Source organism: Oncorhynchus tshawytscha, linkage group LG13, assembly GCF_018296145.1.
Source record: "Oncorhynchus tshawytscha isolate Ot180627B linkage group LG13, Otsh_v2.0, whole genome shotgun sequence".
Taxonomy (NCBI): domain Eukaryota; kingdom Metazoa; phylum Chordata; class Actinopteri; order Salmoniformes; family Salmonidae; genus Oncorhynchus; species Oncorhynchus tshawytscha.
In genome coordinates, this window is record NC_056441.1 from 45263063 (window position 1) to 45290566 (window position 27504).

A 27504-nucleotide genomic window follows, 5' to 3' on the forward strand; every position below is an offset into this window, starting at 1 on the left:
TGTGCTCAGCCCCCTCCTGTACTCCCTGTTCACCCTTGACTGCGTGGCCATGCACTCCTCCAACTCAATCAAGTTTGAACACAACAATAGTGGGCTTGATTAGCAACAATGACGAGACAGCCTCCAGGGAGGAGGTGAGGGCACTCTGAGCGTGGTGTCAGGAAAACAACCTCTTACTCAATGTTAACAAAACAGAGGAAGTGATTGTGGACTTCAGGAAACAGCAGAGGGAGCACCCCCTATCCAGATTGACGGGACAGCAGTGGAGAAGGTGAAAAGTTTAAATTTCCTCAGCGTACACATCACAGACAAACTGAAATGGTCCACCCACACAGACAGCGTGGTGAAGAAGAAATTTGGCTTGTCACCTTAAACCCTCACAAACCTTTACCGATGCACAATTGAGAGCATCTTGTCGGGCTGTATCACCGCCTGACAGCAACTGCACCACCCACAACCGGTCTGCACAATGCATCACCGGGGACTACCTGCCCTCCAGGACACCTACAGCACCCAATGTCACAGGAAGGCCAAAAAGTTAATCAAGGAAAACAACCACCCGAGCCACTGCCTGTTCACCCCGATACCATCCAGAAGGCGAGGTCAGTACAGGTGCATCAAAGCTGGAACCAAGATACTGAAAAGCAGCTTCTATCTCGAGGCCATTAGGTTGTTAGTAACCTCTACAGGATCGGTCCCCCAAGTGATTGTTGAGCTAATGTAGGCTAATGTGATTACCATGAGGTTGTAAGTAACAAGAACATTTCCTAGGACATAGACATATCTGATATTGGCAGAAAGCTTAAATTCCTGTTAATCTAACTGCACTGTACAATTTACAGTAGCTATTACAGTGAAAGAATACCATGCTATTGTTTGACGAGAGTGCACAGTTGTGAATTTGAAAATGTATTAATAAACCAATTAGGCACATTAGTCTTGATACAACATTTTGAACAGAAATACAGTGGTTCATTGGATCAGTCTAAAGCTTTGCAAGTGCACTGCTGCCATCTAGTGGCCAAAATATATTGTGCCTGAGCTGGAATAATACATTGTTGTTTCTCTTGAATTTCAAAGATGGTGCTATTTTTTTTAAATACATGTTTTTCTTTGTATTATCTTTTACCAGATGTAATGTGTTATATATATTTGATAACATTTTTATTTCACCTTTATTTAACCAGGTAGGCTAGTTGAGAACAAGTTCTCATTTGCAACTGCGACCTGGCCAAGATAAAGCAAAGCAGTGTGACACAGACAACAACACTTGGAGTAAACAATAAACAAGGCAATAACACAAACAAGTCAATGAAAAAAAGAAAGTCTATGTACAGTGTGTGCAAAAGGCATGAGGAGGTAGGCAATAAATAGGCCATAGGAGCAAATAATTACAATTTAGCAGATTAACACTGGAGTGATAAATGAGCAGATGATGATGTGCAAGTAGAGATACTGGTGTGCAAAAGAGCAGAAAAGTAAATAAAAAAAACAATATGGGGATGAGGTGCAGTGGGGCAAAAAAGTATTTAGTCAGCCACCAATTGTGCAAGTTCTCCCACTTAAAAAGATGAGAGGCCTGTAATTTTCATCATAGGTACACTTCAACTATGACAGACAAAAGGAGAAAACAATCCAGAAAATCACATTATAGGATTTTTAATGAATTTATTTGCAAATTATGGTGGAAAATAAGTATTTGGTCAATAACGAAAAGGTTCTCAATACTTTGTCATATACCCTTTTTTGGCAATGACAGAGGTCAAACGTCAAAGTCTTCACAAGGTTTTCACACACTGTTGCTGGTATTTTGGCCCATTCCTACATGCAGATCTCCTCTAGAGCAGTGATGTTTTGGGGCTGTTGCTGGGCAACACAGACTTTCAACTCCCTCCAAAGATTTTCTATGAGGTTGAAGATCTGGAGACTGGCTAGGCCACTCCAGGACCTTTAAATGCTTCTTACGAAGCCACTCCTTCGTTGCCCGGGCGGTGTGCTTGGGATCATTGTCATGCTGAAAGACCCATCCACGTTTCATCTTCAATGCCCTTGCTGATGTAAGGAGGTTTTCACTCAAAATCTCACGATACATGGCCCCATTCATTCTTTCCTTTACACGGATCAGTCGTCCTGGTCCCTTTGCAGAAAAACAGCCCCAAAGCATGATGTTTCCACCCCCATGCTTCACAGTAGGTATGGTGTTCTTTGGATGCAACTCAGCATTCTTTGTCCTCCAAACACGACGAGTTGAGTATTTACCAAAAAGTTATATTTTGCTTTCATCTGACCATATGACATTCTCACAATCTTCTTCTGGATCATTCAAATGCTCTCTATTAAACTTCAGATGGGCCTGGACATGTACTGGCTTAAGCAAGGGAACACGTCTGGCACTGCAGGATTTGAGTCACTGGCGGCGTAGTGTGTTACTGATGGTAGGCTTTGTTACTTTGGTCCCAGCTCTCTGCAGGTCATTCACTAGGTCCCCCCGTGTGGTTCTGGGATTTTTGCTCACCGTTCTTGTGATCGTTTTGACCCCAAGGGGTGAGATCTTGCGTGGAGCCCTAGATCGAGGGAGATTATAAGTTGTCTTGTATGTCTTCCATTTCCTAATAATTGCTCCCACAGTTGATTTCTTCAAACCAAACTGCTTACCTATTGCAGATTTAGTCTTCCCAGCCTGGTGCAGGGCTACAATTTTGTTTCTGGTGTCCTTTGACAGCTCTTTGGTCTTGGCCATAGTGGAGTTTGGAGTGTGACTGTTTGAGGTTGTGGACAGGTGTCTTTTATACTGATAACAAGTTCAAACAGGAACCATTAATACAGGTAACGACTGGAGGACAGAGAAGTCTCTTAAAGAAGAAGTTACAGGTCTGTGAGAGCCAGAAATCTTGCTCGTTTGTAGGTGACCAAATACTTATTTTCCACCATAATTTGCAAATAAATTCATTAAAAATCCTACAATGTGATTTTCTGGATATTTTTGTCTCATTTTGTCTGTCATAGTTGAAGTGTACCTATGATAAAAATTACAGGCCTTTTTAAGTGGGAGAACTTGCACAATTGGTGGCTGACTAAATACTTTTTTGCCCCACTGTAGGTAGATTGGGTGGGCTATTTTACAGATGGACTATGTACAGCTGCAGTGATCGGTTAGCTGCTCAGATAGTTGATGTTTAAAGTTGGTGAGGGAGATGAAAGTCTCCAACTTCAGCGATTTTTGCAATTCGTTTCAGTCACTGGCAGCAGAAAACTTGGAAGGAAAGGCGGCCAAAAGAGGTGTTGGCTTTGGGGATGATCAGTGAGATATACCTGCTGGAACGTGTGCTACGGGTGTGTGTTGTTATCGTGATCAGTGAACTTAGATAAGGTGGAGCTTTACCTAGTATAGACTTATAGATGACCTGGAGCCAGTGGGTCTGGCGACGAATATGTAGCGAGGGCCAGCCGACTAGAGCATACAGGTCGCAGTGGTGGGTGGTATAAGGTGATTTGGTAACAAAACGGATGGCATTGTGATAGCAAACTGGATGCAGTCTGAGTAGAGTGTTGGAGGCTATTTTGTAGATTACATCGCCGAAGTCGAGGATCGGTAGGATAGTCAGTTTTACTAGGGTAAGTTTGGCGGCTTGAGTGAATGCGGCTTTGTTGCGAAATAGATAGTCAATTCTAGATTTGATTTTGGATTGTAGATGTTTAATATGAGTCTGGAAGGAGAGTTTATAGTCTAGCCAGACACCTAGGTATTTATAGTTGTCCACATATTCTAGGTCGGAACCGTCCAGGGTGGGGATGCTAGTCGGGCGGGCGGGTGCGGGCAGCGAACGGTTGAAAAGCATGCATTTGGTTTTACTAGCGTTTAAGAGCAGTTGGAGGCCACGGAAGGAGTGTTGTATGGCAATGAAGCTCGTTTGGAGGTTAGTTAGCACAGTGTCCAAGGAAGGGCCTGAAGTATACAGAATGGTGTCGTCTGTGTAGAGGTGGATCAGGAAATCACCCGCAGCAAGAGCGACATCATTGATATATACAGAGAAAAGAGTCGGCCCGAGAATTGAACCCTGTGGTACCCCCATAGAGACTGCCAGAGTTCCGGACAACATGCGCTCCGATTTGACACACTGAACTCTGTCTGCAAAGTAGTTGGTGAACCAGGCGAGGCAGTCATTAGAAAAACGTAGGCTATTGAGTCCGCCGATAAGAATACTGTGATTGACTGAGTCGAAAGCCTTGGCCAGGTCGATGAAGACGGCTGCACAGTACTGTCTTTTGTCGATGGCGGTTATGATATCGTTTAGTACTTTGAGCGTGGCTGAGGTTCGCCCGTGACCAGCTCGGAAGCCGGATTGCACAGCGGAGAAGGTACGGTGGGATTCGAAATGGTCAGTGATCTGTTTATGAACTTGGCTTTTGAAGACTTTAGATAGGCAGAGCAGGATGGATATAGGTCTGTAACAGTTTGGGTCTAGAGTGTCACCCCCTTTGAAGAGGGGGATGACCACAGAAGCTTTCCAATACAAAAGAGAGGTTGAACAGGCTGGTAATAGGGGTTGCAACAATAGCGGCGGATAGTTTTAGAAAGAGAGGGTCCAGATTGTCTAGCCCAGCTGATTTTTACGGGTCCAGGTTTAGCAGCTCTTTCAGAACATCTGCTGTCTGGATATGGGTGAAGGATAAGCTGGGGAGGCTTGGGCGAGTAGCTGCGTGGGGGGCGGGCCTGTTGGCCAGGGTTGGAGTAGCCAGGAGGAAGGTATGGCCAGCCGTTGAGAAAAACTTCTTGAAATTTTTGATTACCATGGTTCTATCAGTGGTGACCGTGTTACCTAGCCTCAGTGCAGTGGGCAGCTGGGAGGAGGTGCTCTTGTTCTCCATTGACTTTAGTGTCCCAAAACGTTTTTGGAGTTAGAGATACAGGACGGGAAATTCTGCTTGAAAAAGCTATTCTTTGCTTTTCTGACTGACTGCGTGTATTGGTTCCTGACTTCCCTGAACAGTTGCATATCGTAGGGACTATTCGATGCTATTGCAGTCCGCCACAGCATGTTTTTGTGCTGGTCAATGGCAGTCAGGTCTGGAGTGAACCAAGGGCTATATTGAATTGATTTGATATTTTTGAACGGGGCATGCTTATCTAAGATGGTGAGGAAATTACTTTTAAAGAATGACCAGGCACCCTCGACTGACGGGATGAGGTCAATATCCTTCCAGGATACCCGGGCCAGGTCAATTAGAAAGGCCTGCTCGCAGAAGTGTTTTAGGGAGCGTTTGACCGTGATGAGGGGTGGTCGTTTGACCGCGGACCCATAGCGGAATCAGGCAATGAGGCAGTGATCGTTTAGATCCTGATTGAAAATGGCAGAGGTGTATTTGGAGGGCAAGTTGGTCAGGATAATGTCTATGAGGGTGCCCGTGTTCACGGATTTAGGGTTGTATCTGGTGGGTTCCTTGATTATTATATAATCCAAATGTTATCAAGAATATGCATATCCTTGCTTCAGGTCCTGAGCTACAGGCAGTTAGATTTGGGTATGTCATTTTAGGTGTAAATTGAAAAAAAGGGGCGGATCCTTAAGAGGTTGCCATCACTAACACAGAGAGGCTACTGCCTACATACAGACTTGAAATCATTGGCCACTTTAATAAATGGATCACTCGTCACTTTAATAATGTTTACATATCTTGCATCACTCATCTCATATAGTGGTTCCTCCTTTAAAAGTTACGAGCTTACGATGCGGGATTTAGAGGTACCCAGCATCACAGCTTCATTGCTCTAGACTACCGCAGGTGGGAGTTAGAGCACTCGTTATGCATTTGGGTCCCAGGGTTTTTATATGACCAATAATATCAAGTGGTTCCAATGACGAATTTGACGTTATGACACCTGTCGCTGGTGACTTTCTTCAGCAAAGATGTCTGACAAAACATTATGGTGGAAGCAAATGTAAGTAATTATAATGTCCTAACGAGTCAAACAAAAAATGTACAATTGAGAGGAATATTTTAGATAATGTAGAGACAAACGATAGTGTGTATTTTTTTGTCATAAAGTACATTTACGAATATCACTATTTAGCAAGTTATTTTTTCAATCATATCCAATACCAGGTGTATCAAATCCAATTCTTTGAATGATGCTGTCTGCATGTATGTATTACAATTATACACTTCAACAGTGTTTACCACTCCTGCTCCTGGGACATCAATGATTACACATTGTAACTATGCAATAGACAAGAAACATGATTTAAGTAAAGTATGATTTGTAATTCATATACACAGAAAAAAAACTGTACACTATACTTCCTATGCATATCTAACTCCCAGCCATGTGGACGATTGCAAACAGGGCAGCAAAGTTTGTTTGTCACCAGAGTGGTTTAGAGCATATTACTATTTGCCTATGAATAACCCGACCTTCATAAAAACTTGCTGTGCTGAATTCTTGACGCACAACCGAAGGTGCTGCCATATCCTGCCAGCAAGCCCACAAGCGAGCCACTCAGGCGGAGAATGACTCGTGGAAGAGGACCGAGATGGGAGTAACAATCCAGGCTGTGTGCTGAGACCGGAATAATAATGTCATGAAACAAGCAGGAATCTTTAACATGTGGAAAGGGGAAAAAGTATAGTTTTTCACAAGCATAGCAGGCTGTGAATTCTGCTAACCATGTTTCTAGGATGCACTATTAGCTGAACAATAGACTATTCAACCTTTACTAAAGAATTGTCTAATAGCCGAGCTAGGTGTGAACTTGCAACAAAACATTTGTATCTACCTTTCGACATCTACCTACACATGGTTAATGTTCTGAAAAAAAAAACATCTATATATTGTTCACGGATCCTGAGTGGCGCAGCGGTCTAAGGCACTGCATCTCAGTGCAAGAGGCATTCCTACAGTCCCTGGTTCGAATACAGGCTGTAGGACTTCTGACCGTAATTGGAAGTGCCATAGGGCAGTGCACGGTTGGTCCAGCATCATCTGGGTTTGGCCGGGGTAGGCCGTCATTGTAAATAAGAAATTGTTCTTACCTGACTTGCTTTGCTAAATAAAGGTTCAATTGAAAAAAAAAAAAACAGGTGGCAACTGCAGAGTAATCAATATGAGGTGAACAGTGGCTGGTGCTGAAAATATAGCTAACTTGTTATGCAAGTGTTGCACACCAACAGATGGAGAATACCTACACCAGTCAATTAATTCATTTCAACTGTCACGGTCTTCCCCCTCTTCATCTGAAGGCAAGAAGGATCAGAGGACCAAAATGCAGCGTGGTATGTGTTCATGCTGAATTTTAATAAAGAAAACACTGAAACACTATACAAAAACAATAAACCAATGACGACCGTGAAGCTACAAATGAGACCTGTGCTGACACAAGCCACTAACATAGACAATCACCCACAAACAAACAGTGCAACCCAGGCTACCTAAGTATGATTCTCAATCAGAGACAACTAATGACACCTGCCTCTGATTGAGAACCATACTAGAAATCCCAAACATAGAAATCCCAAATCATAGAAAATCAAACATAGACTGCCCACCCAACTCACGCCCTGACCATACTAAATAAATACAAAACAAAGGAAATAAAGGTCAGAATGTGACATCAACAATAATCTTCATTTTAATTTGACTTTACAAACAAGAGGGCTTAATTGGAGTCTATTTCTTCAGAGCCTAGACCTATATAATATAACTTAAATGGCTGAGGTAGGCTATGAGGCTTAACAGCGTAATAGAAGTACGATTTTTTAAATTAGGATCCTACATAAAACAGTCTGCACGTTTGAACTAAAACAATGTAAGTGATAATGAAAAGCGCACATTTGTAAATCCCAAACTCTAAAAGTAATTGTAAAAATAGACATAAATTATGTGTGACACAATAAAGAATGTAAACAAGATGCTGTGCTTTTTTTTACAGTAGTGATGGACAACTGGAGGCATTTTGAAAATAGGTTTTCAAACACTGTAGCAGGTGTAGCCCATCATGCAAATGCTTCCTATTAGCGAGACAATATACTTTCTATAGCCCGGCTACTGTTGTGAAAATCCCTCAACTTGCAATGTATTCGTTTCTCAAGTACCCTAGAGTGTTACATTTCTAACTCAAAACCGCAGTATAGTAGTTCTTCATCAACGTCTTTATGCTTTCGTTAATAAAGTAACAAGAAAAAAGACATTCAAATGCAGATTATTTAAACCACATTATATTCTCACTTCCACCCAGCTCCATGACCAAAGGTAAGAAATTGCTGAGATGATCAATGATGATCAATGTATTTGTTTCATTGTTGTATCGTCAATTTCTCTAGCCATAACATCTTGATGGCCTTGACTAGTTCATCTTTGCTTGTCGGCTTGGCAGAGTTACAGGTTCATGTTTTCAGTTGATGCCAGACAACTTCGATCGGGTTCAAATCAGGAGACTTACTGTAATGCTCCGGGTGTCGTGGGTGTGGAGTCAAATGCAGGAAACAGAGATTTCAATGCTGTGCGTCTTTTAATAGCGCTTAACACACCACAGGGTGCTCACAAAAGTAACGTTCCAAACACAACAGAGCCGAAGGTTACATAGAAATAATCCCGCACAACAACCAGGCGGGCCGGCTGTCTAATAAAGACAAACTAATTAACCCTACACAGGTGCTACCACTAAACATACAAGGAGGGGGAGGAAAAACAATCAGTGGCAGCTAATAGGCCGGTGACGACGACCGCCGAGCGCCACCCGCCCGGGAAAAGGAAACACCCTCGGTCGGACTCGTGACAGTACCCCCCCCTGACGCGCGGCTCCCGCAGCGCGCCGACACCGGCCTCGAGGTCGCCCCGGAGGACGAGGTGCAGGGCGATCCGGATGGAGGCGATGGAAATCCCTCAACAGGGATCCAAGATGTCCCCCACCGGTACCCAGCACCTCTCCTCCGGACCGTACCCCTCCCAGTCCACGAGGTACTGCAGGCCCCTCACCCGGCGCCTTGAGTCCAGAATGGCCCGGATCGTGTACGCCGGGGTCCCCTCGATGTCCAGAGGGGGAGGGACCTCCGGTACCTCACTGTCCTGCAGGGGACCAGCCACCACCGGCCTGAGGAGAGACACATGAAACGAGGGGTTAATACGATAATAGGAAGGGAGTTGTAATCGATAACACACCTCGTTTATTCTCCTCAGGACTTTAAAGGGCCCTACACACTGCGGACCCAGCTTCCGGCAGGGCAAGCGGAGAGGTAGGTTTCGGGTCGAGAGCCAGACCCTGTCCCCGGTACAAACACGGGGCCTCACTGCGGTGGCGGTCAGCACTCCTCTTCTGCCGTCCACTCGCTTGTCGTAGAGAGTCCTGGACGGCCCTCCAGGTCTCCTTGGAGCGCTGTACCCATTCCTCCACCGCAGGAGCCTCGGTCTGGCTCGGATGCCATGGTGCCAGGACCGGCTGGTACCCCAACACACACTGAAAAGGGGACACGTTAGTAGAGGAGTGGCGTAGTGAGTTCTGAGCCATTTCAGCCCAGGGAATGTATCGTGCCCACTCCCCTGGCCGATCCTGGCAATACGACCGCAGAAACCTACCCACCTCCTGGTTCACTCTCTCCACCTGCCCATTACTCTCGGGGTGATAACCGGAGGTCAGGCTGACGGAGACCCCCAAGCGTTCCATGAACGCTCTCCATACCCGAGACGTGAATTGGGGGCCCCGATCAGAAACGATGTCCTCCGGCACCCCGTAGTGCCGAAAGACATGGGTGAATAACGCCTCCGCAGTCTGTAGGGCTGTAGGGATACCGGGCAACGGGAGGAGACGGCAGGACTTAGAGAACCGATCCACAATCACTAGAACCGTGGTGTTCCCCTGAGACGGCGGAAGATCGGTCAGGAAATCTATGGACAGATGTGACCATGGCCGCTGTGGAACGGGGAGGGGTTGTAGCTTCCCTCTAGGAAGGTGCCTAGGAGCCTTACTCTGAGCGCACACTGAACAGGAGGAGACATAACCCTTAACGTCTTTAGCCAACGTAGGCCACCAATACCTCCCCCGAAGGCTCCCCACTGTCCTCGTCACCCCAGGGTGACCCGAGGAGGGTAGGACGTGAGCCCACCGAATCAGTTTGTCCCGAACACCAAGCGGCACGTACCTTCGCCCCGCTGGACACTGAGGAGGCGCGGGTTCAGCCCGTAACGCCCGCTCGATGTCCGAGTCCACCTCCCATACCACTGGGGCTACCAACTTTGAGGCGGGAAGGATGGGAGTTGGTTCGGTGGACCCATCCTCCGTGTCGTAAAGGCGGGACAGTGCGTCAGCCTTTACGTTCTGGGAGCCCGGTCTATAAGACAAAGTAAACCGGAACCGGGTGAAGAAGATGGCCCACCTTGCCTGGCGTGGGTTAAGTCTCCTAGCTGCCCGAATATACTCCAGATTCTGGTGGTCGGTCCAGATGAGAAAGGGGTGCTTAGCCCCCTCAAGCCAGTGTCTCCACACCTTCAGTGCCTTAACCACCGCTAGCAACTCCCGGTCCCCCACATCATAGTTACGCTCCGCTGGGCTGAGCTTCCTTGAGAAGAAAGCGCAGGGGCAGAGTTTTGGTGGCGTACCCGAGCGCTGTGATAGCACGGCACCCACCCCAGCCTCGGACGCGTCCACCTCCACTATGAATGCTAGAGAGGTGTCCGGATGCGCCAACACGGGCGCATCAGTGAACAGCGCCTTCAACTTGTTGAATGCTCCGTCCGCCTCGGCTGACCACTGCAAACGCACCGGGCCCCCCTTCAGCAGTGAGGTAATGGGAGCCGCTACCTGGCCAAAACCCCGGATAAACCTCCGGTAGTAGTTGGCAAAACCCAAAAACCGCTGCACCTCCTTTACCGTGGTCGGAGTCGGCCAATTACGCACGGCACTAATGCGGTCACCCTCCATCACTACCCCCCGAGGTGGAAATGCGATATCCCAGAAAAGAGACGGCTCGTTTAGAGAACACGCATTTCTCAGCCTTGACGTATAGGTCATGCTCCAGCAGTCTACCAAGCACTTTGCGCACCAGAGACACATGCGCGGTGTGAGTGGCCGAGTAGATCAGAATGTCATCGATATAAACAACCACTCCCTGCCCGCACAGGTCCCTGAGAATCTCGTCTACAAAGGATTGAAAAACGGCTGGAGCATTTTTTAACCCATACGGCATGACGAGGTACTCATAGTGGCCTGATGTAGTACTAAATGCGGTTTTCCACTCGTCTCCCTTCCGAATACGCACCAGACTATACGCGCTCCTGAGATCCAGTTTTGTGAAGAACTGCGCTCCGTGGAACGATTCCACCGCCGTAGCGATGAGAGGTAGAGGGTAACTATACCCCACTGTGATGGCGTTTAGACCTCTATAATCGATACATGGACGCAAACCTCCCTCCTTTTTCCTCACAAAAAAGAAACTCGAGGAGACGGGTGAAATGGAGGGCCGAATGTACCCCTGTCCCAGCGACTCCGTGACATATGTCTCCATTGCCAACGTCTCCTCCTGGGACAGCGGGTACACGTGACTCTTGGGAAGCGCAGCGTCTACCTGGAGATCTATCGTACAATCCCTTCCCGGTCGATAAGGTGGTAATTTAGTCGCTTTCACTTTACTGAAAGCGATTGCCAAATCGGCATACTCGGGGGGAATGCACACCGTGGAACCCTGGTCTGGACTCTCCACCGACGTGGCACCGATGGAAACTCCCAAACACCTTCCAGAACACTCCTCTGACCACCCCTGGAGAACCCCCTGTCTCCACGAAATTTTAGGATTGTGCCGGGCCAACCAGGGAGTCCCCAGCACCACTGGAAACGCAGGCGAATCAATAATAAAGAAACTGATACGCTCCCTATGATTCCCCTGCGTCACCATGTCCAGTGGGACCGTGGTCTCCTGACCATCCCTGACCCTAATGGCCGGCTATCTAGGGAGTGCACGGGGAAGGGAGAATCTATCGGCACCAGCGGAACCCCTAACTTAAGGGCGAGTCCGCGATCCATAAAGTTCCCAGCTGCGCCTGAATCGACTAGCGCCCTATGCTGGGAAGAGGGAAAAAAGTGAAGGAAAAAGGTTAAGACAAACATGTGGCCAACAAGGGGTTCTGGGTGAGTTTGATGCTGACTCACCTGGGGTGACCGAGAAGCGTTCCGCCTGCCATCTCTACTCCCAGACGGACCCCCAGCACCGATCAGACGTGTGTCCTCTCCGACCACAGTTGGTGCAGGGAAGGCCTCCTCCTCCGGTACCCCTCGGCGCAGCCCCTCCCAACTCCATCGGAATGGGAGCGGAGGGGCTGGGTGGTGGAATGCACAGGACCCTCTCTGAACGCCCGCGGGCAGCCAGCAGATTATCCAGTCGAATGGACATGTCAATCAGCTGATCCAGTGACAGAGTGGTGTCCCGACACGCTAACTCCCGGCGGACGTCCTCTCGGAGACTACACCTGTAGTGGTCCATGAGGGCCCTGTCGTTCCACCCAGATCCGGCTGCCAAGGTCCGGAACTCCAGCGCGTAATCCTGGGCGCTCCTCCTCTCCTGCCTGAGATGAAATAGTCGTTCTCCCACCGCTCGGCCGTCTAGAGGGTGATCAAACACGGCACGGAAGCGGCGGGAAAACTCTGGGTAGTGCTCCCGCGCTGAGTCTGGGCCATTCCAGACTGCGTTCGCCCACTCCAGAGCACGACCCGTGAGGCAGGAGATGAGGACACTCACCCTCTCTGCTCCTGAGGGAGTGGGTCTGATGGTGGCCAGGTATAGCTCCAGCTGAAGCAGAAACCCCTGGCAACCCGCCGCAGCTCCATCATAAGCCTTCGGTAGCGTCAGACGGAGGGTGCTGGAGTCGGGAGATGGAGAGTCCGGAACCGTGGGTGCCGAAGGTGGAGAGAGGAGACCACTCCTCTCCCATCGGTCCATTCTCTCCATCACTTGATCCATCGCGGATCCGATCCGATGGAGGACGGTGGTGTGGTGGAGAACCCGTTCCTCCATCGATGGGAGAGGGTTGGCTGCTGCTCCTGCTGACTCCATTCAATTTGAGTTGGTGCGGGATTCTGTAATGCTCCGGGTGTCGTGGGTGTGGAGTCAAATGCAGGAAACAGAGATTTCAATGCTGTGCGTCTTTTAATAGCGCTTAACACACCACAGGGTGCTCACAAAAGTAACGTTCCAAACACAACAGAGCCGAAGGTTACATAGAAATAATCCCGCACAACAACCAGGCGGGCCGGCTGTCTAATAAAGACAAACTAATTAACCCTACACAGGTGCTACCACTAAACATACAAGGAGGGGGAGGAAAAACAATCAGTGGCAGCTAATAGGCCGGTGACGACGACCGCCGAGCGCCACCCGCCCGGGAAAAGGAAACACCCTCGGTCGGACTCGTGACACTTACAGTACATGTAGAGATGAAAAAATATTTTTAGATATACAGTAGGCATACCGTAGGTGTTGTATGTCTTTTATTTACTTATTTATTTTTATTCCATCTTTATTTTTCTACATAAAGGTCTACTTACTCTGCTGGCGTCTTGACCCAATTTATGCAAACCCAGGCAGCAGTGTGTTTTGGGTCATTGTCTGCATTTGGAGAATTTTTTGTTTTTTAGCCCAACAAACCGACTTTACGTATAATAATAGAAATATACATGTAAATAGGCCTAAACGTATCAAAAATATTGCTATAATCCTACCTTGAAAGAAACGATGTTGGTCCAAAAAATACCTCTTTGACATAGGGTCCAGAATTTCTCCTGATGATGTCTTCGTCGAAGAAATCTCAAGCTATGATACCTGAAAAAGGAGGCAAAGTGAATTATTGTGGAACACATAACAGTCCGTGAGGTGTAGGCTACAATATTGTATGTACCTTTTTTCTTTGTAAGTAGCCAAACTTACCATCAAAAATCAAATATGGGCCTGGTCCCTGGCGAGGAATTTCCCCCAACAAATGGAGTTTGAGCTGATGCTTGAGACTCAGCTTGCTTGATCTTTTCTTCTGTAGCAATTTTGAGTAAATTATTGCTCAAGGGCTACGGTTGATTCATCTGTTAAGATGACGTTATTGAATGTCTCTCCAGCTTTTTTCCATACCTGGGCCTGCAGGACGCAAAGTACTTAGTTTGTCAAATGAATCATTGTTGCTGACTGGAAAATACTCTTTCAAACACACGGTCACGTTGTACAGCGCCACTATGGCTATTAAGCAGGGCTGTATTTTGGCCTGTATTCATATTACAATCGCTCATTGTTGTGTTTTTGAAAACAAAATATCTCCAAAATATTGTTATATATAAACTTCCCGCTGTGGACATCTGTTTCAGCACCATTTTGCTCTGCTCTGAGACAAGCATGGAGAAACGAAAATGTTAAATTATATTCCATGATATTCCTAAGAAATATGTGTTGACTGAATATAAGCAATGTCTGCTAAAAAATCAAGTTAGATTTCTCCAAAAATAAATAATTCTAATTAACAAACTGGCTTTATTTACAAACTAGTGAGAATGTCTCACCCCATGTTCAAGAATTGCCTTTTTCTCGTTCACTCCAGATTAAATGAAAATGACATTTCCAAAATATTGTTACATTTTATTAAACAAAGCGATGATTATTATTATATTCATTAATTTAGAATTATATAATAGCCCCCTAGGATCTGTGAGAATATCTGAGAATATCTCATGGAAAATGCCCCTTAGATATTAATTTAGAATCCTCCAATCCTCGGCAGGGTAGCCTAGTGGTTAGAGCGTTGGACTAGTAACCGAAAGGTTGCAATTCATATCCCTGAGCTGACAAGGTACAAATCTGTTGTTCTGCCCCTGAACAGGCAGTTAACCCACTGTTCCTAGGCCGTCATTGAAAATAAGAATTTGTTCTTAAGGAGAAGTATATCTAAAGTTCCACTTGTATTTTCATCAACATTTATAATGAGTTTTTCTGTAAATTGATGTGGCTCTTTGTAAAATCACTGCATGTTTTGGAACGACTGAACTACTGAACATAACACGCCAATGTAAAATGAGATTTTTGGATATAAATATGCACTTTATTGAACACAACATACATATATTGTGTAACATGACGTCCTATGAGTGTCATCTAATGACGATCATCAAAGGTTAGTGATTAATTTTACCTCTATTTGTGCTTTTTGTGACTCCTCTCTTTGGCTGGAAAAATGACTGGGTTTTTCTGTGACTTGGTGGTGACCTAACATAATCGTTTGTGGAGCTTTCGCTGTAAAGAATTTTTTAAATCAGACACTGTGGCTGGATTAACGAGAATTTTATCTTTAAAATGTTGCCTAATACTTGTATGTTGGAGAAATTTGCCACAAGACCCTCCACGCTGGCTAGAACATCTCACCCTACCCCTTGGCCCTGCTAATTGCCATTGTCTATCCTCAAGAAAATCATTCACCAGCTTGCTCCACCAGATCCTCAAGCCAATGTCGCACATCCCCATAACACCAGCTAGCTCAGCTAGCCCTTCTCTCCACTCGCGAGGGCAGGCCGCGGCCTACAGGGGCAACAAGTCCAAGCCACTAGCCATCACAGACTGGGTGGTGGGCCTCCAGAGGTTCCGCCGGAGAGATCCAAAAGCTGTGTTGTTTTCATTCTTTGCCAGCTCCCTCAGTGGACGTGGCCCCGCAAGCACATCCACCGTTGCCAACAACCGACTGCCAACGATGACGTCATGCCCCGCAATCCCATTCACTGTGACATCACTCACCGGTCTCCAGATGGCAGAGCCACCATGTCTGATCCCTCTGCCGGCCTGGCAGTTTCCACCAACAACTGCCCAGCTCCCTCTGCTGGCCCAGTGATGCAGGTTGCCACCAATTATAGTGCTGCTTCCCCTGCTGCTCCCTTGGTGGAGAGGGCCCCGCTAGCGCATCCACCAGTGCCGAACACCCGACTGCCGATGTCACCGTGACTTCACCCACCGGTCTCCAGATGCCCGCTCCCCCTGGCGGCCCAGCTGTTTCCACCAAAAACTCTACAGCTCCCCCTACTGGCCCAGTGATGCAGGTTCCCACTGATTCCTGTGCTGCTCTCCGTACTGGCCCAGAGGTCACAGCGGTAACTATGTCTCAACCCTAATATCCCCCCTTACCACTCCACATCCGCTTTGTGCGATCCCTTGAGCCCCATCGAGTCATAGTGGTATCCCTTTGCCTTGATCAATCAATCAATCAAATGTATTCATAAAGCCCTTCTTACGTCAGCTGATGTCACAAAGTGCTGTACAGAAACCCTGCCTAAAACCACAAACAGCAGGCAATGCAGTTGTAGAAGTGGCACGGTGGCTAGGAAAACCTCCCTAGAAAGGCAGGAACCTAGGAACAAACCTAGATAGGAAGCAAGCAATGAGGGGTGGCCAGTCCTCTTCTGGCTATGCCGGGTGGAGATTTTAACAGAGCATGGCCAAGATGTTCAAATTTTCATAGATGACCAGCAGGGTCAAATAATAATAATCACAGTGGTTGTAGAGGGTGCAACAGGTCAGCACCTCGGGAGGAAATGTCATTGGCTTTTCATAGCCGATCATTCAGAGTATCTCATCCTCTCATGCTGTCTCTAGAGACTTGAAACAGCAGGTCTGGGAGAAGGTAGCACGTCCGGTGAACAGGTCAGAGAGAGAGAGAGAGAGCTTAAAGTCACACAGGACACCATAAAAGACAGGAGAAGAACTGCAGGTATAACAGACTGACCCTACCCCCCCGACACAAACTATTGCAGCATAAATACTGGAGGCTGAGACAGGATGGGTCGGGTGACACTGTGGCCCCATCTGACGATACCCCCGGACAGCGCCAAACAGGCAGGATATAACCCCACCCACCTTGCCAAAGCATAGTCCCCACACCACTAGAGGGATATCTTCAACAATCAACTTACTTTCCTGAGACAAGTCTGAGTATAGCCCACAAAGATCTCCCCGACGGCATAAACCCAATGGGGGTGCCAACCCGCACAGGAAGGTCACATCAGTAACTCAACCCACTCAAGTGACGCACCCTTCCTTGGGACGGCATGGAAAAGCACCTGTAAGCCAGTAACTCAGCCCCTGTATTAGGCTTTGAGGCAGAGAATCCCAGTGGAGAGAGGGGGAACCACCCAGGCAGAGAAAGCAAGGGCAGTTAGTTGCTCCAGTGCCTTTCAATTCACCTTCACACTCCTGGGCCAGACTACACTCAATCATAGGACCTTCTGAAGAGATGAGACTTTAATAAATACTTAAAGGTTGAGACCGAGTCTATGTCTCTCACATGGATAGGCAAACCATTCCATAAAAATGGAGCTCTATAGGAGAAGGCTCTGCCTCCAGCTGTTTGCTTAGAAATTCTAGGGACAGTAAGGAGACCTGCGTCTTGTATGTACGGCAGGACCAAATCGGAAAGATAGGTAGGAGCAAGCCCATGTAATGCTTTGTAGGTTAGCAGTAATACCTTAATCAGCCCTAGCCTTAACAGGAAGCCAGTTTAGAGAGGCTAGCACTGGAGTAATATGATTACATTTTTTGGTTCTAGTCAATATTCTAGCAGCCGTGTTTAGCACTAACTGAAGTTTATTTAGTGCTTTATCCGGGTAGCTGGAAAGTAGAGCATTGCAGCAGTCTAACCTAGAAGTGACAAAAGCATGGATTAACTTTCCTGCATCATTTTTGGACAGAAAGTTTCAGATTTTTGCAATGTTACGTAGATGGAAAAAAACATGTCCTCGAAACAGTCTTGATATGTTTGTCAAAAGAGAGATCAGGGTCCAGAGTAACGCAGAGGGCCTTCACAGTTTTTTTTTTGAGACGGCTGTACAACCATCAAGATTCATTGTCAGATTCAACAGAAGATCCTTTGTCAGAGAACAAACCATCTACAGCATGGGTGTCAAACTCTGGCCCGTGGGCCAAATTTGGCCCGCGGGGTAATTATATTTGGCCCGCGAGACAATACCAAATTACTACTAGAGCTGGCCCGCCGGTATTATACAGCGCATTCACCACTAATACTACGAATCCCATAATGCTCTGCTGTTTTCGCGCGCCAAACAGGACAGGACCCAGAAACGCTCTCTCCTCTGTGACATTAGTCATAGCAACATAGACGCTACAACTGTCAGCGAGCTAACCCTTCCCAAAAATGGCGAAAAGAAAGGCAGAAAACAGGAGCTTTCTGGACAAGTGGGAGGCAGAATATCTGTTTACATATGTAAAAGACAAACCTGTTTGTCTTGTTTGTGGAGTCAACGTGGCTGTAAGTAAGGAGTACAACATTAGACGACACTATGAAACCAAACACCATGACAAATACAAGGACCTGGACATGACTCAAAGGAGCCAGAAAGTAGAGGAGATGAAAAGAAGTTTGGTTTCACAACAGAATATGTTTAAAAAAGCCACATCACAAAGCGAGGCTGCTGTAAAGGCTAGTTATATAGTGGCAGCAGAGATCGCAAAATCAGCCCGGCCCTTTAATGAGGGAGAGTTCATGAAAAAGTGCATGATGAAGGTTTGTGACCTCGTATGCCCAGAGAAAAAACAAGCATTTTCAAACGTGAGCCTGAGCAGGAACACAGTAGCTGATCGCACATGTGATCTTGCCACCAATCTGTATGACCAGCTGATGGAAAAGGGAAAAGATTTTGTTGCGTTCTCCCTCGCTGTGGATGAGAGCTGCGACGCATCTGATACTGCTCAGCTGTCAGTCTTCATCCGTGGAGTGGACTCAAATCTGTGTGTTACGGAGGAGCTATCAGGATTCAAATCAATGCATGGCACAACCACAGGAAATGAAATCTTTGAGGAGGTTTCCAAATGTGTAACTGAAATAAAGCTGCCGTGGGATAAACTCGTTGGATTAACGACAGATGGTGCGCCAGCGATGTGCGGTAAAAAGAGTGGACTGGTGGGCATGGTTCGGGAGAAGATGCGGGAAGAGAACTGTGCAGGTGAGCTAACTGTTTACCACTGCATCATACATCAGGAAGCACTGTGTGCCAAAGCCCTAAAGATGGAACATGTTATGACCACAGTAACACAGGTAGTTAACTTTATAAGAGCCAAAGGTCTAAATCACCGCCAGTTTAAATCTTTTCTGGAGGAGTGTGGATCGGAATACGCAGACGTGCCGTATCACACAGAGGTGAGATGGCTAAGCAGAGGAAAAGTACTGAATAGATGTTTCGAGCTGCGTGAGGAAATATGTCAATTCCTGGAAACCAAAGGGAAGGATACAGCAGAGCTCCGGGAGCAAAAGTTCCTGTGTGAGCTGGCCTTTCTCTGTGACATCTCGAGCCATCTCGATGCGCTGAACCTGCAGCTTCAGGGGCGGGGGCGCATCATCACAGACATGTACGCTGCAGTGAGGGCCTTCAAAACTAAACTGTGCCTGTGGGAGAATCAGATGCTGCAAGGAAACCCTTGCCATTTTCCCTGCTGCCAATCCATAACAGCACAGATCTCTACCGCCGTGTTCCCATGCGCACAGTTTGCTGAAAAACTCAGTGTTCTCGCCCCTGAGTTTAGCCGGCGATTTGCCGACTTCGATGCCCAGAAATGCAAGTTTGAACTGCTTAGTAATCCCTTCGCAGTTGATGTGGAAAATGCACCAACCAACATCCAAATGGAGCTGATTGAACTCCAGTGCAACGACACGCTGAAGTCAAAGTATGATGCTGTGGGCGCCGCACAGTTTCCACGGTTCATCCCTGACACAATGCCTCAGCTCCGCACCCAAGCTGCTCAGATGCTCTCCATGTTCGGCAGCACTTATCTATGCGAGCAACTTTTCTCCTCGATGAAGATGACCAAAACAACTCACAGGAGACGTCTGACTGATGAACATCTTCGCTCGATACTGAGGATTTCTTCAGCTCAGAGCTTGAGCCCAGACATTGATGAACTAGCATCCAAGAAGAGATGCCAGGTATCTGGCTTGGGCACATCAGATTAGACCAGTGTGCAATAATTAACGTTTTCTTTATGCACTTTTTCTTGCTACAAGGCATGGGCTTGAATGGTTGATTGATTTATTATCATTTTATTTGTAAAATTATTAGCCAGTGGAAAAAGTTTATTTTGGTATTTAAATCAGAAGGCTGCAAATAGAAAAGAGGCATACAATTTTTATTTCAATTTTATTTATTAAATAAATGAATGCCATTGATGTGTTTTTTCATTTGAAATTCGATTTTGCATGTCTCCACTATTAAATTATATATTGTATGGTAATAAGCGATGCTTGTTCCATATTCAATGTTAAAGCAAAACTTGTTTGGGTCCATATTAAAAGGTTAATTTGTTCAATGTTGGCCCGTGACTTTGTTCAGGTTTTACATTTTGGCCCACTGGGTATTTGAGTTTGACACCCCTGATCTACAGAGACAAACTGATATCTTTCCAACAGATAAGATCTAAACCAGGCCAGAACTTGTCCGAGTAGACTAATTTCAGCTCTTTCGGTAGTTTAGTTGGAATAGGGTCCAGTATGCAGGTTGAAGGTTTAGAGGCCATGATTATTTTCATCAATGTGTCAAGAGATATAGTATTAAAAAACGTGAGTGTCTCCCTTGATCCTAGGTCCTAGCAGTGTTGTGCAGACTCAGGACAACTGAGCAGATTTAAAGAGGAGTCCATAATTTGCTTTCTAATGATCATGATCTTTTTGTCAAATAAGTTCATGAATTTATCACTGCTGAAGTGCCATCCTCTCTTGGGGAATGCTGCTTCTTAGTTAGCTTTGCGACAGTATCAAAAATACATTTTTGGATTGTTCTTATTTTCTTCAATTAAGTTGGAAAAATAGGATGATCGAGCTGCAGTGAGGGCTCTTCGATATTGCATGGTACTGTCTTTCCAAGTTAGTGGGAATACTTCCAGTTTGGTGGAGCACCATTTCCGTTCCAATTTTCTGGAAACTTACTTCAGGGCTCGGGTATTTTCTGTATTCCAGGGAGCTAGTTTCTTTTGACAAATGTGTTTTGTTTTTAGGGGTTCAACTACATCTAGGGTGTTACGCAAGGTTACATTTTCCTTCCTCATTTAGGTGGTTAACTGATTTTTGTACTCTGACATCCTTGGGTAGGTGGAGGGAGTCTGGAAGGGCATCTATGAATCTTTGTTTTGTCAAAGAATTTATAGCACGGCTTTTGTTGATCCTTGGTTGAGGTCTGAGCAGATTTTTTGATGCGATTGCAAATGTAACAAAATGGTGGTCCGACAGTCCAGGATTATGAGGAAAACATTAAGATCATCAACATTTATTCTACGGGACAAAACTAGGTCCAGAGTATGACTGTGGCAGTGAGTAGGTCCAGAGACATGTTGGACAAAACCTACTGATTCGATGATGGCTCCGAAAGCCTTTTGGAGTGGGTCTGTGGACTTTTCCATGTGAATATTAAAGTCACCAAAAATGTAAATATTATCTGGCATGACTACAAGGTCCGATAGGAATTCAGGGAACTCAGTGAGGAACGAAGTACATGGCCCAGGAGGCCTGTAAACAATAGCTATAAAAAGTGATTGAGTAGGCTGCATATATTTCATAACTAGAAGCTCAAACGACAAAAACGCAATCGTTTTTGGGGGGTAAATTGAAATTTGCTATCGTAAATGTTAGCAACACCTCCGCCTTTGCGGGATACGCAGGGGATATGGTCACTAGTGTAACCAGGAGGCGAGGCCTCATTTAACACAATAAATTCATCAGGCTTAAGTCATGTTTCAGTCAGGCCAATCACATCAAGATTATGATCAGTGATTAGTTAATTGACTATAACTGCCTTGGAAGTGAGGGATCTAACATTAAGTAGCCCTATTTTGAGATGTGAAATATCACACTCTCTTTCAATAATGACAGGAATGGAGGAGGTCTTTATTCCAGTGGGATTGCTATGGCGAACACCGCCATGTTGAGTTTTGCCCAACCTAGATCAAGGCACAGACACGGTCTCAATGGGGATAGCTGAGCTGACTACACTGACTGTGCTAGTGGCAGACTCCACTAAGCTGGCAGGCTGGCTAACAGCCTGCTGCTTGGCCTGCACCCTTTCACATTGTGGAGCTAGGGAAGTTCAAATCAAATCAAATCAAATCTTGGTCACATACACATGGTTAGCAGATGTTAATGCGAGTGTAGCGAAATGCTATGTACTTTTTGTTCCGACCATGCAGTAATATCTAACAAGTAATCTAACAATTTCACAACAACTACCTTATACACACAAGTGTAAAGGAATTAATAAGAATATGTACATATAAATATATGGATGAGCGATGACCGAACGGAAATGACAAGATGCAGTATATGGTGCAGAGTACAGTATATACATATGAGATGAGTAATATAGGGTATGTAAACATTATATAAAGTGGCATTGTTTAAAGTGACTAGTGATACATTTATGACATCCAATTTTTAATTAGTAAAGTGGCTAGACATTTGAGTCTGTATGTTGGCAGCAGCCACTCAATGTTAGTGATGGCTTTTTAACAGTCTGATGGCCTTGAGATAGAAGCTGTTTTTCAGTCTCTCTGTCCCAGCTTTAATGCACCTGTACCGACCTCGCCTTCTGGATGATAGTGGGGTGAACAGGCAGTGGCTCGGGTGGTTGTTGTCCTTGTTGATCTTTATGGCCTTCCTGTGACATCGGGTGATGTAGGTGTCCTGGAGGGCAGGTAGTGTGCCCCCGGTGATGAGTTGTGCAGACCACACTACCTTCTGGAGAGCCTTGCGGGTGTGGGCGGAGCAGTTGCTGTACCAGGCTGATACAGCCTGACAGGATGCTCTCAATTGTGCATCTGTAAAAGGTTGTGAGTGTTTTCGGCGACAAGCTAAATTACTTCAGCCTCCTGAGGTTGAAGAGGCGCTTTTACACCTTCTTCACCACGCTGTCTGTGTGGGTGGACCATTTCAGTTTGAGCCCTGTCTATGTTTGTAGATAAGATGAGAGCACCCCCTCCAGCTAGGATGAAGTCTGTCACTCCTCAGCAGGCCAGGCTTGGTCCTGTTTGTGGGTGAGTCCCAGAGAGAGGGCCAATTATCTATTATTCTATCTTTTCGGGGGGTCAGAAAACCGTTTTTAACCATCGATTGAGTTGTGAGACTCTGCTGTAGGGCTCATCACTCCCCCTAACTGGGAGGGGGCCAGAGACAATTACTCGATGCCGACACATCTTTCTATCTGATTTACACGCTGAAGCTATGTTGCACTTGGTGACCTCTGACTGCCGACGTGGATAACAATATCCCTATACTCTCAACACTCTCGCCAGCTTTAGCCTTAGCCAGCACCATCTTCAGATTAGCCTTAACGTCGGTAGCCCTGCCCCCTGGTAAACAGGGGATGGATGATTAGTTTTAAGTCTAATACTGGAGAAGCCAGTAATAATGGAGAAGCCAATGACTAGGGTTTTTAATTAGTCAGAGCTAATGGTGGGAGGCTTTGGCTTACGATAGGAGGAGAGACCAGAGAAGGCTCAGCCTCTGATTCCGACCTGTTGCTTAATGGGGAGAACCGGTTGAATGTTTCTGTCGGCTGAATGAGCGACACCTGTTGAGCATTCCTACAGCATTTCCTTCCAAAAGCCATGAGAAAATTGTCTGGCTGCGGCGAATGTGTGAGGGTATTTAAATTTCTATCTGCACTTATTGGTGGCACAGACGCTGTTTCATCCTTTCCTACTTATTAAATTACCCTTGCCTAACGATTGCGTCTGAAGCTGGGCTTGCAGCATAGCTATCCTCGCCATAAGGCGATCGTTCACCTGTATATTATGAGTACAGCGACTGCAATTAGAAGGCATAATGTTAATCTTACTACTTAGCTTCGGCTGGTTGAGGTCCTGACGAACCATGTCCAGATAAAGCGTCCGGGGTGAAAAAGTTGAATGAAAAAAGTTGAGTGAGGGAAAAAAAAAAAAAAAAATTAAAAAGTAAAAACCGTAAAGTTGGCAGGTAGCAAAGTAAGGTTAGCAACAAACTGCACAGCAGCACGTAAACAAGTCTAAAAGTTGATGACAGCTTTGCACACTCTTGGCATTCTCTTGACCAGCTTCATGATGAATGCTTTCCAGCAGTCTTAAAGGAGTTCCCATGTTTGCTGAGCACTTTTTGACTGATTTTCCTTCCAGCAAAGCACCCCTACACCATGCTTCACGTTGGGAACAACACATGCGGAGATCATCTGTTCAACTCCTCTGAGTCTCACAAAGACATGGCGGTCAGAACCAAAAATCTCAAATTTGGACTCATCAGACCAAAGGACAGATATCCACAGTTCTAATGTCCATTGCTCGTGTTTCTTGTCCCAAGCAAGTCTCTTCTTCTTATTGGTGTCCTTTAGTAGTGGTTTCGATGCAGCAGTTCAACCATGAAGGCCTGATTCACGCAGTCTCCTCTGAACAGTTGATGTTGAGATGTGTCTGTTACTTGAACTCTGTGATACATTTATTTGGACTGCAATCTGAGGTGTAGTAAACTGAAGTGAACTTATCCTCAGCAGCAGAGGTAACTCTGAGTCTTCCTTTCCTGTGGCGGTCCTCATGAGAGCCAGTTTTATCATAGCGCTTGATGGTTTTTGCCCTGCAGTTAGATTAACAAGAATTTAAGCTTTTTGGCAATATCAGATATGTCTATGTCCTGGAATACTTTCTTGTCACTTACAACCTCATGCTAATCGAATCAGCCTAATTGGCTCAACCGTCCCGCAGGGGACCCACCAATCCTGAAGAAGTTGAGAGGCGGCTTCTATCTTCAATATCCCTTAAGTGCTTTATTATCTAAACGTTCAAACGCTGTCTGCTTTCTACTATCAAGTAAGAGGTTCAATCTATTTCGATAAATAATTAAATGAGCTGACTGGTGCCTGATTTCAGGGACTAAGCTGTATCTGTTTATGTTTTGTTTAAGTTTTTATCGATTTTATCAAAAAACTATACAGTCGTGGCCAAAAGTTTTGAGAATGACACAAATATTAATTTCCACAAAGTTTGCTGCTTCAGTGTCTTTAGATATTTTTGTCAGATGTTACTATGGAATGTGTCACGCCCTGGTCAAAGTATTTTGTGTTTATCTTCATTTATTTGGTCAGGCCAGGGTGTGGCATGGGTTTTTGTATGTGGTGTGTATGTATTGGGATTGTAGCTTATTGGGGTGTTCTAGTTAAGTCTATGGCTGTCTGAAGTGGTTCTCAATCAGAGGCAGGTGTTTATCGTTGTCTCTGATTGGGAGCCATATTTAGGCAGCCATATTCTTTGAGTGTTTCGTGGGTGATTGTCCTTAGTGTCCTTGTTCCTGTCTCTGTGTTAGTTTACACAAGTATAGGCCGTTTCGGTTTTCGTTACGTTCTTTGTTTTGTAGTGTTTATAATTGATTCGTGTTTTACGTTTGTTTATTAAACATGGATCGAAATCTACACGCTGCATTTTGGTTCGACTCTCCTTCACCACAAGAGAACCGTTACAGAATGCTGAAGTATAACTGCAAGCATTTCATAAGTGTCAAAGACTTTTATTGACAATTACATGAAGTTGATGCAAAGAGTCAATATTTGCAGTGTTGACCAAGCTCTTTTCCGGATGCCCCAAACAATCGGAAAGGGGATTCATCAAAGAAAATGACTTTACCCCAGTCCTCAGCAGTCCAATCCCTGTACCTTTTGCAGAATATTAGTCTGTCCCTGATGTTTTTTTCTGGAGAGAAGTGACTTCTTTTCTGCCCTTCTTGACACCAGGCCATCCTCAAAAAGTCTTTGCCTCACCGTACGTGCAGATGCAAACACACCTGTCTGCTGCCATTCCTGAGCAAGCTCTGTACTGGTGGTGCCCCAATCCCACAGCTGGATCAACTATAGGAGACGGTGCTGGCGCTTGCTGGACATTCTTGGGTGTCCTGAAGCCTTCTTCACAACAATTGAACCGCTCTCCTTGAAGTTCTTGATGATCCGATAAATGGTTGATTTAGGTGCAATCTTACTGCAGCAATACCCTTGCCTGTGAAGTCCTTTTTGTGCAAAGCAATGAAGACGGCACGTGATGCAATACACGCAGTCAGTCAGGAAAGCTAAGGCCAGCTTCTTCAGGCAGAAGTTTGCATCCTGTAGCTCCAACTCCAAAAAGTTCTGGGACACTGTGAAGTCCATGGAGAACAAGAGCACCTCCTCCCAGCTGCCCACTGCACTGAGGCTAGGTAACACGGTCACCACCGATAAATCCATGATTATCGAAAACTTCAACAAGCATTTCTCAACAGCTGGCCATGCCTTCCGCCTAGCTACTCCAACCTCGGCCAACAGCTCCGTCCCCCCGCAGCTACTCGCCCAAGCCTCTCCAGGTTCTCCTTTACCCAAATCCAGATAGCAGATGTTCTGAAAGAGCTGCAAAACCTGGACCCGTACAAATCAGCTGGGCTTGACAATCTGGACCCTCTATTTCTGAAACTATCCGCCGCCATTGTCGCAACCCCTATTACCAGCCTGTTCAACCTCTCTTTCATATCGTCTGAGATCCCCAAGGATTGAAAGCTGCCGCAGTCATCCCCCTCTTCAAAGGGGGAGACACCCTGGACCCAAACTGTTACAGACCTATATCCATCCTGCCCTGCCTATCTAAGGTCTTCGAAAGCCAAGTCAACAAACAGGTCACTGACCATCTCGAATCCCACCGTACCTTCTCCGCTGTGCAATCTGGTTTCCGAGCCGGTCACGGGTGCACCTCAGCCACGCTCAAGGTACTAAACGATATCATAACCGCCATCGATAAAAGACAGTACTGTGCAGCCGTCTTCATCGACCTTGCCAAGGCTTTCGACTCTGTCAATCACCATATTCTTAATGGCAGACTCAGTAACCTCGGTTTTTCGGATGACTGCCTTGCCTGGTTCACCAATTACTTTGCAGACAGAGTTCAGTGTGTCAAATCGGAGGGCATGCTGTCCGGTCCTCTGGCAGTCTCTATGGGGGTGCCACAGGGTTCAATCCTCGGGCCGACTCTTTTCTCTGTATATATCAATGATGTTGCTCTTGCTGCGGGCGATTCCCTGATCCACCTCTACGCAGACGACACCATTCTATATACTTCCGGCCCGTCCTTGGACACTGTGCTATCTAACCTCCAAACGAGCTTCAATGCCATACAGCACTCCTTCCGTGGCCTCCAACTGCTCTTTAAAAGCTAGTAAAACAAAATGCATGCTTTTCAACCGTTCGCTGCCTGCACCCGCATGCCTGACCAGCATCACCACCCTGGATGGTTCCGACCTTGAATATGTGGACATCTATAAGTACCTAGGTGTCTGGCTAGACTGTAAACTCTCCTTCCAGACTCATATCAAACATCTCCAATCGAAAATCAAATCAAGAGTCGGCTTTCTATTCCGCAACAGAGCCTCCTTCACTCACGCCGCCAAACTTACCCTAGTAAAACTGACTATCCTACCGATCCTCGACTTCGGCAATGTCATCAACAAAATTGCTTCCAACACTCTACTCA